Source organism: Notothenia rossii (genome assembly GCF_949606895.1).
Source record: "Notothenia rossii genome assembly, chromosome: 7".
In the NCBI taxonomy this organism is placed as follows: Eukaryota; Metazoa; Chordata; class Actinopteri; order Perciformes; family Nototheniidae; genus Notothenia; species Notothenia rossii.
In genome coordinates this window covers 40,199,751-40,213,948 of record NC_136905.1, presented here as the reverse complement: position 1 = coordinate 40,213,948, position 14,198 = coordinate 40,199,751, and the positions used below count along the sequence as shown (strand labels likewise).

The following is a 14,198-nucleotide window of genomic DNA, read 5'->3' as shown; positions in this document are numbered from 1 at the left end:
TTGTCAACTGTTACACTGACTCCCTCATTTTTATTGGTTGTATATTATTGTCTCCAGGTCCCCTAGACCTTAGTGGGGACGTAACAAATGACTTTGGGAACCCCTGTTGTAGGTATAGTGGGCGGTTGTTAAAACTGTTTCGCTAATTCAACATCTTTCGTGTTCAGTCAAGTGGTAAAACGAGCCCGTGGGGAGGTTTGAGGGAGGATAAAGCTGATTGCCATGATGTGTGTGACTACGTGGCAGAGAGGCACTGCTGACATGGATATACATTGTGGTTATTCAGCACCTACTGTGTTTTAGTGGATTTACATGGTGGTTCCTTCTCATTGCGTATTTTTGAGACACCTGCAGGTGTTTTTTGCACTTTCCTAAATATAGATTTTATGACCCAAAATACTAATATAGCTAACCACTGATGTAACAAGTGGTGCTGTGTATACCTTTGTAATATTGCTTCAATGCAACATTGCCTGTATTCTGCCTAGGAGAACAATTCTTCCGTCTGCAAACTATCCTCTTTATGTCAGTGGCAGGCTATTGCAGTTGTTGTAACTCAATTTAATTGGCTGCCACAACCAGTGAAGCAAAAAAAGAAAAGGAAATACTTAATCATATTGATCCATTCTTCAAGGTTTGCAATAAAGCTTCAGGAAAAATGCAAAAAGATGACTACGATAACCGAGCCAGAAAAAAAACATCTCAGCCCGTGTTGTATTCTCATTTAAATCATGTTACATTATGTTCCCCTGGAGTTGAAAAACAACAGTTTAGGTCGTAACAGTGTGTTATGGCTTTAGGGGTAATGCGTAGATCACCACCAATGAAAAGTCTTTTTAATGAGAAGGCCTCAGGGGAGCCTCATCAAAAAGTGAAACAATAAGCAGCACCAGCCAGCTCTGAGAGTGTGCTGTCCCAAAGCCTCACCCTGTTTTAGCATCCAAATGAAATCATTTGTCAAATTGTGTTGGCATAAATGGTTATCTTTTTTTGTTACATTGCATTTAGCTGACACTTTTATCCAAAGCGACTTACAATAAGTGCGTTCGACCAACAAAATAAAAACTTGAAGAAAACAGAATCATATAAGTACATTAGGTTTCATAGAGCTAAAACATTCCAAGTGCTACTCAACTGGCTTTAGATAAGCCAGTCCTTTATTAGTATATAAGTGCTTTGTTAATAATTCTATAGCTCGAAGTGGAGTCTAAAGAGATGAGTTTTCAGTCTGCGCCGGAAGATGTGTAAGCTTTCTGCTGTCCTGATGTCAATGGGGAGCTCATTCCACCATTTTGGAGCCAGGATAGCAAACTCACGTGTTTTTGCTGATGGAAACTTGGGTCCCCCTCGCAGTGCGGGTGCAGCGAGCTGTTTGGCTGATGCAGAGCGGAGTGCACGTGCTGGGGTGTACAGTTTAACCATGTCCTGGATGTAGGAAGGGCCAGATCCATTCGCAGCATGGTACGAAAGTACCAGTGTCTTGAAGTGGATTCTAGCAGTTACTGGAAGCCAGTGAAGGGAACGGAGGAGCGGCGTGGTGTGGGAGAATTTAGGAAGGTTGAAGACCAGACGAGTAGCTGCATTCTGGATGAGCTGCAGAGGTCGGATGGCACATGCAGGTAGACCAGCCAGGAGGGAGTTGCAGTAGTCTAGGCATGAGATGACAAGAGTCTGGACCAGAACCCGCGCTGATTTCTGGGTCAGCTGGGGACGTATCCTCCTGATGTTGTAAAGAGTGTATCTGCAGCAGCGGGTTGTAGCAGCGATGTTTGCAGTGAAGGACAGTTTGTTATCTAGGGTCACACCCAGATTCCTTTCAGTCTGAGTCGGGGAAACAATAGAGGTGCCGATGTTGATTGTTAGGTCAAGAGTGGGATAATCTTTTCCCGGAAGAAAAAGCAGTTCAGTCTTGTCAAGGTTGAGCTTGAGGTGGTGAGCATACATCCACTGAGAGATGTCAGCTAGACAAGCAGAGATGCGTGTGACGACCTGGGTCTCTGAGCGGGGAAAGGACAGAATTAATTGGGTGTCGTCAGCGTAGCAGTGGTATGAAAAACCATGCGGGTTAATGACAGATCCGAGCGAGTTTGTGTACAAGGAGAAGAGGAGGGGACCAAGAACAGAGCCCTGAGGGACCCCTGTAGTTAATTGACAAGGGTCAGACTCGGACCCTCTCCAAGTTACCCTGTAGGTGCGGTCTTCGAGGTATGAGGTGAGCCATTCTTCACTTTCAGGTGCTGCATTAAAGTTTCTTCTCCAAGGTTGTCAGTCACTTCAATACATTTTTAAAAAATCTATTAAGAGATGTTTTTATTCTTTAATGATGTAATTCCGGTTCATAAAACCTAGTTTTGGAACTGTTCTGCACAGTTATCTGAAAACGAATCATGTTAATACGAGTGTACCTCCAAAGCTTTCACTGATCATTTAAACATGATTGATGCACTCTTAAGATCAGGTTGACGTACTTCGACAAAAAATGAACCAATTTCTTCTTTTTTTTTAATCCTCTTTACTTTTCTTTAACTTTAAAGGATACTAAAGCTTTTATATAAATCCTTTCACATTTCCAAAACCAAAGAATCATGCAATTTAAAACAAACACCATACTGATTTATTGGAGAAAAAGTGATTTTTCAGTTTGTCTTAAACTAAGATCACAGGCTTTCCATACCTTTACCTGTTTTAGCTATTTAAAACTCTAAACATTTTAAGTTACATTAAGGCGAAAACCAAAACCCCCCTTGATATTGTTTGGCCCAATTCACGTATGTAGGAGTCCTCAGCCGCGTTTACTACACCAGGAAGGAACCTACCAACATCCATGGTAACACAAAGACAAAGAAAATGTTGAATACAAACTAATACCTGTTAACTGTGCTTCAATGTGTGCAACTAAACTAAACCAAACAATGTCAGGTTTAAAGGAAATAAACAGTTTACCAATTTTTTTTGAAGTATTGCCATTTCAATGAAGTGAGTGGTGTTAAATGTTGTGTTGTTGACTGCAACTGGAGTAAGGTAAAACTATGGGATGTGAGTGTTCAGTGCGATTGCTACCATGTGTGGCTGTGGCCATCACAGACACATATTAAAAGTCACTTGATCCAAGTTGCAAGCAGAACTTTTTGATGAATAAATGATCCTTTTCCAGCTGTTATGGTATATTTGTTAAGATATACTTTCATAAACCGAGCCTCAAGCTAATGCCACTCGACTTCTTGACAGATGGTCAATGTAACGTCAGACTCAACACAACAGCAGTGAAATCCTCTGTCTCTAGCAACCAATGCCCTTGTGGAGCAGCTTTCTTTTTTCAAGTGTTTCTGTTTAGACTTCAAAGAGCAGCATTATACAAAGAACCCTCTCAGACTGTGTTGAGTTTAAATGAACAAAAGCCATTTTTCAGAGTCAGAGTTTCCTCCAAGATTAAACTGTCGCACTGAGAGCACAGCGTCCCCTGCATCGCGACTCTCTGCAGCCTCACCATTATAAAACATTTATTTGCAGAGAAACGCAAGTGGATACAAATAATTACAGGGAAGGAACAGTGGCAGTGAGGGAGAGCAGCCCCTGACAGAGGACTTTTCCAATGTATTGCCTTTAATGCAGCATAATGCGGTGTTTTCCTCTCCCACTCCTCATAATGGCTGCCACCTGACTGCTGTATACTCAATTAAAACATAATACAAATTGACTTAAACAGTCAGCACTCAGAGATTAGTGTTCCCAAAGACAATTACATTTGAGAATAGTAATTCATGATCAGTTTTTTTTCTTCATTGCCTGCTGTCAAATTAATTTAGTTATATTTAATAGCATGTCGGCAACGTTACTGCGAGTCACTTACAGATGTTCATAATCATGGAGGTGTCTTGATTGACCTAAGCACATGCAGCGGGAAGCTATTCAGTGCGCTGCAAATGTGTTTGCTAGAGTTGTGGCTATATTATCTGTTTGGCAGTGATTGAGTGTGGCAGTAAAAAGGCAGTGAGAGACACAGGGATGTGGGATGATTGCCGGGTGGCTTCGCAGAGAGCCGAGGTAATTTCCCTTGCCGCCAACCCCGCTCCGCCGTTTGTCAGCCTCCACTTGCGCCGCTGGCAGCTATTGTGCCAACAGCAGTCAATCACACAGCTTATGAATCCGAGCTGCAGTCAATCGCCCTGCTTATGAATCCGAACAGCAGTCGATCGCTCAGTGTAGGAATCCATCAACACATCTGGCGCTTCCAGCTGGTCACATGAATACCTCGACAGGACCTCCTGGAGGCAGGCGGAGATTAATCGCAGTGCATACCTCCAAGACAAATGTTTCTCTGTGTGACTAAAATCCCTTCAATAACCATATCATCTTTGTATTCATAGTTAGAAATATGTACAGATTTGCAAATACGGAATCAAAACTGACTACTATAACACTGTGTGTAGTTGATGCAGTCGTATAATACAGGTTAGTTTATCATAGGTACAGGGGCGCAGCTGCCCTGTGTCAGGGGGGTATGCAGCAACAATTTTGGCGCCCCCCCCCCAAAAAATTTTTTTTTATATATATATTATATATATATATATATAGTAATAATAAATAAATAAGTCTGCTGGACATGGCCTTTAAATAATAAGGGTTTATTTTAAAGCATATCAGCCACTGTAGGTCTACCATCATTAAATAATAAACAAATTTACACATTTACAATCATTATAATCAATGCAACATAAAACATTAAAACATTAAAATGCAAAAGTAAGCTTACAAAGATCCATTAGAACACACTCTGTTAACAACAACCACAGATGTAAATCACTTTATAGCTAACTCTGGTACCTGAACTGTCTTGTACACGGCCCCTGACAAATAAGCTAATAAATAAAAAAAATTAAAAAATGATGTAGCTTATGTAACAATGTTGCTACCTGAGATTGTAGTAGAGCACTCTTTAGTTGCTACTAAATCGTAACATGGCGTGCCTTTGCACTTGCCCATTTATCTAGTATTGCATCGAATGAAACAGTTCGTGCCACACTGTTTTCAATTGAAATGACTGCTAATTGGGTTAAGCGATCATTGCTCATGTTGGAACGAAGGTATGTTTTAATCAGCTTTAGCTTGCTGAATGATCTCTCGGCAGAGGCAACTGTCATAGGCATTGTCAGGAAAACTCTCAGGGCTACTGTCAGATTTGGGAAAACCAAATCAAGGTTCTCCTTTAGGAGGACATTTAGTTTATCCAGAGCCTTTTCATGCCCCCTAAGTAGACGGCTTGCTGGGTAAATTTCCTGAATGATATCCCTTGAAACATCATCGGTAGCCAGTGCATATCTTGTCACTGATTCCTCCAACTCAGCTTTTGTCATGTGTTCCATTTTGTAAATGAACTTAAACTTTTCGGACACAAGCTGAAGATTGCAAAATCTGTCAGACAACTCCTGAATTACAGTGTCAACAATAACATTAAAAACCATGCACCTAAAATGGGTCTCAGGTTCCTGTTCAAAATGGCCAGTGCTTGAATCATCTCCATGAAATCTCTTTTGCTTTCTGCAACGTCTTTCCTTAAAGTCAGGGGAAGCATCCATCTCAATGGCTAGTCTGCGTGCAATGTCAAGGGATTTCTGAAACCCCTCCTCTCTATACTTACAGAAGAATTCTTTCAGAGAATCGATCATCCTTATGGCAGTGTCCATCGAAATGTTCACTGCTTGCATTGCCTTGCTAACAAACGTGATCTCTGACAATAGATCATACCAAATCAAGAGGCACATCAGAAACTCCATGGTAACAATCTCGCCAGAGAGCGACTTTGCCTCTGAGACTGTTTTGCCGTCTTTTTCCACTTCCTCAAGCTTTTCCAAAGCGTCAAGAATCCCCCCTAACTGGAAACGCACAGCATTGACAGAGTCTATTTTCGCCTCCCACCTGGTTTCACTGAGAGGCTTTAGAGTAATGTCCACAAACTCTTTGAGGATATCCCACCTCTTCACCGAAGCTGAAAAAATGGTGTACAGTCTCTGGATAGTGCCAAAAAAGGTAAGACACACTCTGTTTGATGATGCAGCATCACATAGGAGAAGGTTGAGACTGTGGCTACAGCAGGGGATAAATAGTGCCTCTGGACACTTCTGCTGCACCAAGGCTTGAACACCTTTGTGTATACCTCTCATATTCGAGCCATTGTCATAACTCTGTCCCCTACAATTCTTCAACTCCAACCCCAGGCTATCCAGCACCCCAGTCAGTGTTTCTGTGAGACCTTTACCAGTTGTGTCCTTCACAACTATGAAGCCAACAAAAGACTCATTGATGGTGGCTTTCTTTTTGTCGTCCGTATGAACATACCGGATTATGACTGAGGCCTGCTCCTGCTTTGAAATGTCAGGAGTGCAATCCAACTCCACAGCAAAGTACTTGGAGGCTTTGACCTGGGCACAAATTTTACCAAGTACACAGTCTGCAATTGAATCTAAAAATTCATTCTGAGTGCACCAGGAAAGATATCCTGTGGTTTTTTTAGCCGCTACCTTTCTAAGATGCTCTGCTAGTGTGACATCATATCGTGCTATGACCTCAAGGACACCCAGAACATTTCCATTTTTAGGATCTCCTAATGTAGCATTCTTCCCCCTCAGTGGCAAGTTCCTTTCTGCGAGAAAGAGTATGCAATCGATCACTCTCGTTAACACGCTTCTCCAGTGTGCCTTTTCAGCTTCTATGGCTTTTTGCAAGGTACTGTCAATTGTCTTAGCAAGGCGTAAGCGAGATGTTAATTCTTTCCACAAAAGATACGCGTTGATGTGTAAACCACTGGTTTCATGGTGCTGCAGCGTTTTTGAAAGACTCTGCCAGTTATTATATCCCACCACAAAGCGTGTGTCAACAACGCTAGCTCCACCGAAAAGTTTACACGCAAAACAATACACCTTATTCGTACTTTTAGAATACAGTAACCAATCTCGTGCAACTTTCTCTCCATTTGACATTGTGCGAAAACAATACGCTTTCGAAAAACACCTTCTAGACTTCTCTGATCTTGGATATGGCCCATCAGGACATTTGTGTGGGCCATTTTAAACAACACACTGCCTAAATGAGTCCCCAATCTGATGTGGTGGTGGCCAGTCTGATGGATCTTCTGAGTAAGGCCTTGACTCAGCCCTCTCCTCTTCACCTCTCTGTTCCACAACCTCATCTTCACCTCTCTGTTCGACATTCTCTTCCACCTCATCTTCACCTCTCTGTTCCACATTCTCTTCCACCTCATCTTCACCTCTCGGTTCGACATTCTCTTCCACCTCATCTTCACCTCTCTGTTCCACATTCTCTTCCACCTCATCTTCACCTCTCGGTTCGACATTCTCTTCCACCTCATCGTCACCTCTCGGTTCGACAATCTCCTCAAATTCCACCTCTGTGGTGAGTGGCTCTCCATCTCTGTCTGCACTATTATCCCCAAAAAGGACACAGTGAATAGGTTGGTCAACAGAACTTCAAACCATACTGGACATTGAGTTTTGTGTGGTCAAACTAATAGAACTCCTACTACCTGACATCATCACTGGTCTCATCTCTACTTGATGCCATCGCCGACCTCATGTCTGTCTCATTCACTCCTTGCCTGTGTTCTTTTCCACTAAGATATATTGTCAAACAAACATTATGAAATAGATTTTCCATATTAGTTTTTCCTTATTAATAATATTAAAATAATATTAAGAAATGAATCTGTTGGTATCAAGACCCCTACACTTACACCTAATGTTAGACCTACCTGTTGCCTTCCCCTGTCTTTCCTGAGCCACCATCCTCACACCTGAATAAAATGAATTCACTGTTAAAGCAGCTGTCTAAATTAAATTATTATATCAGCCCAGTGATAAGGCAACTTAATAATAAAAAAAACAACACTATTATGCCGTGTAAGGTTGTGCTGCTGTTGAAAGTACATTCACATTTTGGATTTTAAAAGAACAAATAAAAAACACTATTATGCCGTGTAAGGTTGTGCTGCTGTTGAAAGTACATTCACATTTTGAATTTTAAAAGAACAAATACGGAGAGCTACTTAGCACAGACCTGTAAAGAGATGTGACCCTGTAATAACAGCTTCTGTGTCACCAAACAGATGTATAGCCTGTATGTCTGACAGCACAGCTAACATAGACAGCTAATGGCAGCACAACATATTTAAATGATTCCATGGTTAGCTATGTTTTCCAGCTTCTTGACATTTATTGTGCATGCTACCTTATATTTACCAGTTGTTATTTTACCTTAATACAATTTGGACGTGACATGCATGGGGTTTAACCAAAATCTAAATGTAGCTATCAGAAACATCGGTTTGCATTAAAGCTAGCCGTAAACCACACTTCAGCTGCTAGTGTTAGCAAACACTAGCCAATCTGAGAACAGTCTGTTAACATGAACTGACATTTGCAAGCCTCTTATTTGGTAGCAAATGTGTGCATGATTCCATGATAAACCAGAGTTATTGCATTAGTTATGTTTTCCAGATTCTTGTCATTTATTGTACATGCTACCTCATACTTTCCATGTCAGCGCTGGCGCAGCAACATTGGTTTGCATATTCTAAGCTAGCCATAAACCCACCCACCTTTGGCTGCTACATGCCCAGTGTTAGCATACGCTAGCCAGTCAATATTTCCAAGCACAGACAGACGTCACACTTTAAATCATCCTATTCCTACCTGTTGCCTTTCAACATCCACTTATTTAGCTGTTGTCGCATCCCTTGACACGCCGTCTCCTTTTCCCTCTTTCTTTTTCTATTTTCTGCCCCCGACCGCTTTTTTGGTTTATCCATGATTTCTTTTTGACGTTAACTCACAACGAGCGCCTGCTCCTCAGTGTTCACGGCGTCCCTGCTCGTGCTCCCTCCTCTATGTCAAAATTCTATGATGGAATCTTATGAGATAGGGCGCCCTTCTCTAGCATATTACTCCTCTAAAATGTTTTAAAACCTTAAGGAAATGCAGAAACTATTTAGAAACATAAAGAAAATACCATTTTATTTTTATTTAATTTAATTTTTTTTTTTTACCATCGCTTGTTGGGCGCCCCCACTGGTGTGGCGCCCCTATGCGTCGCATATAGTGCATACCCACTTTTTGCGCCACTGCATAGGTATATCAGTCTACATGAGTTCCCTCTGTGTGTTCTGCACCCCCTGTAGAGAGCACGTTCTGAAATGTGCCAATACAGTAGGTCATGTTGAGGTGCTGAAACACACATCTGGATATTATGTAATTTTATGCAATGATAATATAAAGGTTGTGAATATTGAAGTCTTTGTTTTTTCTTTTCCATTGTCCTTTGTATGACTTCTGGAAATTATTCAAGTATATTAAGCTCTCAGTATATTATTAGACGTTACGGTGATAGGTGTTTGTATGTGCAAAAAAGCATGTAGCCTACTATGTGTTTGAGAGCTTTGGTTGCAAAAACATCGGTACACTGCAGAAATTCCCTTATTAAATGTAATTGAAAACTATGTAGATTTAAGCTTTCTTCTCTTGAAACAAGCTAATGTGTCTGCCAGTGCAGTAACTCAGTATCCGAGTGTCCAGCTACTAAAAGTCTTATATATATAAAAAAAAAAAGGATAATTTCTCAAAGCTTGGGGACGAGTGACTTCAAATAAGATGTGTTGCTCTACCAATACTCCTCACAGAGAAGTGCTGTATTCTTACATGGTCTTGCATCTTTAAAAGTACATCTTAGACTCTTTGGAACTGTTCTTTTCAAAGACTCGTGACATGATTGAGGTCTAAAATGCAATACCTTACAGCGTTTTTTCATCAAAATTCCCAACAATACCAATAACGTATATATAATAAATGTCATTTTTATTTATAAAATCCAATACAATAAAACATTTTAAATAATTAAAATCAATACAAAAAAAAGAATTTTTTGTAAAGGTCCCATGTCATGCTTGTCCGGTTATTACCCGTCCCCTTGTGTGTTATGTAGCTCTTTCTGCATGTAAACAGTCTGCAAATTCACAAACTCTCATCGTACACCCTGTAGCGATTAAAGCTCTAACACAGAAAAGACCTGTCTATGCTGCCACAGAACACCCCGTTGGAGATCTTTCTTTGTCCATTTTTTACTTCCTTGTCACAGTGACGTAACGACGACCAAATGGACCAATCTGTGGAGCTCCTCACCCACACACACTCACTCAGCCTTATTTGTTCTCAGGCTGTGAGTGTGTGGCGAACTGTGTGGTGAACTGTGTGGCGAACAGCCTGGCTGTGAGTATATGTGTCTGCTCAAGCTGAATTCCGCGGTGTCTCACTGTCTAGCAGAACCCACGCAGCAACCAGGAAACGACACCAGTAATACAGCTCACACTGTCTGCTCCTCGAGCCTCAAAGGGCGGAGCAGCGAGCCCCGCAACGTCCCGCCACCACGGCACCCAGACCCCACGCAGCATTCTCATCTGTTTGTCATTACTGGTGTCATTTTCTGGTTGCTAACGCTATTGTAATCACTGATGTTCCGCTGTAACGGTGGTGGACTCATCAGAACAGAGTTGACCAATCAGAGCACATTGGGCTCATAGGAAGGGGGGGGGGGGGCAGGAGCTCCAACAAGCCATTTAGGACAGATAGACCCTCCAGAAAAACGCGGGCAAAAATCCTTGATTTTGCGGGCTAAAATCCTTGATTATGCGATTAAACATGCGGGGGTTTTATGTGATTTTTAGATGCGGAAAGTTGCGAAAAAGAATAGATTTTTTTTTTAAATATTGGGCTGTCTTATTTATTCTCTCTCACACACAACCTGCCACTAACGTTAAACCCCTTTCCTACTCAATTAAACACATTCAATGGTTATTTATTGTAAAAGCAATTGGGCTATTTTAATCACACACACACACACACACACACACACACACACACACACACACACACACACACACTTCTCCGCCTCATTCTGTTTTCATTTACTGGCTCGTTATCTGACCAGCTTCAATCTTGTAAGGCTACTCACTTCGCTTCTTGTAGCCCTCGAAAGGGTTTTGGAGGTTGATGCCTCGGTGAACGTGAGTTGTTTGGCTTTCTTGTCCGCAGCAGCAGAAAGTTTTGAATGTTTGAATGAATCAGAGTGGGTCGTCACCGTTGATTTTCTCTAAGACTTATGCTCCAACACACAGTTGCACGGGTGCAGAATAGTTTCCCCCCACTTTCGTGCAAGACATCGGGGTACTGCTTTAGCAGAAATGTTCGTTGGTAAATTAGATGGATCAGATTTTTTCATCTTGGTGTTTTCTCTCGTGTGAGTTCCACACGTTCACTCTACGGTGTTGTTTACATTCTGTGATGCGCGAGCTGATGACGTCGCGTCATCAGGGGTGCTGCCAGGGATTTTGGGCCCCGTGAAAAGATATCAAATTGGACCCCCCCATCACCAGGCCCAGGCCACGCCAACCAAGCACAATTACTAACCACACCTCCAGAACCCAACCCACTCATGTATGCTTTAAATAACTCCACCTGTACAGGCTTGCATCTATCTTGTAGTCCAATACTAACCGCACAATATTTACTGACACTGAGCTATGAAAATATAACACTGTGCAGACGTGCAACATTCTGCTGCAGTAGAATTCACTATTTGATATAACACTAACATTCCTGACAATAAATATCAATATTCATCTTTTATGGTGTACATGCCTAACAATAACATTTATGAATGGAACATTCTCAACATGAATGCATAAATCCAAATAAATATAACTTAAATATACATGACCTCTTAAATTAAAATAAAGTGAACATTACCACCAACAAAATCATTTATAAAATGCTATAACACAAAAAATAATATAATCAGCAGATTTTTTAATTAAATATACATACCAACTACAAAATATGCAGGTATTAAAGTGGAATACAATGGAAATGGAAATGAAAAGGCCTTATGGTGGTGCCAAATCAGAGCCTATTGCCTTTTCTCAAGTCTTTTTTTTACAGCTTCTTCACTTTGTCTGTCCTTTTCCTCACTTTGTCTGTCCCTTTCTGTACACCTTCTCTTGTCTTCACTGGAGCCTTCATCCTCCTCATCTACACTGGTACTGCCACTGGCACTGTCACTGTCCTTCACCTCTTCCTCCACTTCCACACACCTTCCTGACAAAACTGAAAAGGGCCCTGGCTCTGTAGAGTGTACATGACAAATGTTGGTGATTAACATTTTATTTACCTAATACAGACTGATCACTCAATACTTCAAACATCCTAAATAGACTAAAAGCAGTTTTTTGTCTTATATAGATCAGTGGCTATGTGGGAAAATACTGTGTTTGAAATGTATGATTTAAATTAGATGTTAGCTTTTTGTTTTGATATATATGTGTTGTATTCCAGTCTCCCTTCAGATATGTTAAGTGGCATGTCATTCAACACAATGCTGCTCACCTCCTTCAGTTGGGAGAAAAGCTGGTTCAGGTTCAGCCTTATAGGCAGTGGCGGAGCCAGGATATTTTCAGTGGGGTGGCCAGGATGGAACCAGTGATCATTTTGGGGTGGTATTGCAATCACTATTATATGAACATAAAAATACAAACAAGGGATTATTTAAGGCACCTACAACACACCCCTACATTATTTGGGATTAAGCTAGTGGTGGAATAGATCAAATCATATTCAGTATATCTAACTATTTTTTTCCGTATTCCCGCAGGCAAAGTATCAACGAAGCTTGCATTATACAAATGTAGTGCAATATACAGACTGTTTAGCTTATGGTGATCAGCAGCCCTATGAGCTCATTCTCTCAGTGTATCATCAGGAATACAGAGACACACACACATCATTTAAATAAGAGTTTTAAAATTCAATTATTGGTTAAGAATAAACATATTAAAGTAAATAACAATAAACTATAGCCCTTTACCCTGTAAGGCCCCCGGTTGTAATCTTACAACATTACTTTAAGCCAGGTGTCTCAGACTCCAGGCCCTGGCCCGCGAGACAGTTTCTCATGGCAGGCGCGCCGGATTCATTTTAGAATTGGGGGGGCCAAAAAAAGTGCGTGTGTATGGCCCAATCCCAAACTACGCCCTAGACACTCCCCCTCCGTGACGGAGTGAACTCCGTGGAGTGACACATGAGGCTCCCTCCTGTCAGATGGAGGGAGTAAATACAGCGGCAAGCTTTGGGACAAACTCCCCTCTCTCCGGCAGAAACAGGAAATGCCGTAACGGCTACAACGGTTTCAAATCAGCATCTCTTTGACAACAAATGTAAATGAATAACTCAAATAAAACTCCAAACATCTTTAATTGTGTTACTTTTTTGTAAAGCTCTTAGTTTTAAACCTGATTTTTATAAGCTTCTTAGTGTTTGCAACAGTCTGTAAATATACACAATTTTATAATAAAATGCACACATTCACCTTTTTCTAGACTAAACACAGGTATGATCCTAAGTAAAAAAAAAAATGAGGTTATCATGAGGTTGTTAACATCGCAATTTATCACTATCGTTTAGTGGTTTTGCAAAGAATTAACCACTCTGTTTTTGTACCATTCTGCGTTGAAGTACCTTCTCTTTGCCCAAATAATCTACTAGCGGTCTCCTTTTTTCTGATAGTTAGCTGTACAGCTTTAACCGCCTGTATGTCCCGACAGCAAACCTCCATGCAGTTGGAACCAGCCTGTTTCGGTTCAACAACGGCGGCGGTGGGGTCGGCGGCGGTTTTGACAGTTTCTGCGGCCGCAGACTAGAGCTGCTGCTTTTGGGTTCATCTGGCTTCGCTGTTTGAAGAAGGTCCAGCCTCCGGAGATGTGGTAGTCAGGGATGTGACCTTCCAGTTGTTAAATTTAAGTTTAGATTGACCGTATTTAGTTTTCTTCTGCGCTGGTTCTTCTGACATGTTTGCAAGTGTATATATTCTTTATATCTCTAGGTTAACGGCTGACACACACAGCAGAACAACGTAACAAATAAAGTAAACAACGTAACAAATAAACAAATCTAAGCTTTTTTATTGGTTGTAATTTACATGGATACATTTGAATGGTGTGACAATGTCCTATTTGATTGGGTTAAAATGTACATATTCTTCCTGTTATGTCTGCCTGCTTTATTTTACCTAATGCAAAGTGACCTGCTCCATCGAAATCGTTCGCATTGACCCGAAGACACATTTTGATTCCTAGCTTTCTA

At 41.1% G+C, this 14,198-nt stretch overlaps 1 long non-coding RNA gene across 2 annotated transcripts in view; it reads right to left on the bottom strand.

Annotated features, from left to right (window-relative positions):
* Positions 1 to 12,029: 12,029 nt before the first annotated feature.
* Positions 12,030 to 14,198, bottom strand: part of LOC307047028 — a 415,414-nt gene continuing 413,245 nt past the window's right edge. For both annotated transcript variants that reach the window (XR_013810323.1, XR_013810324.1), the window contains exons 3-4: positions 12,447 to 12,568; positions 12,030 to 12,185 (exon numbers count right to left, since the gene is read on the bottom strand). This is a non-coding gene — a long non-coding RNA (uncharacterized lncRNA). The remainder of the gene's footprint in view (positions 12,186 to 12,446; positions 12,569 to 14,198) is intronic.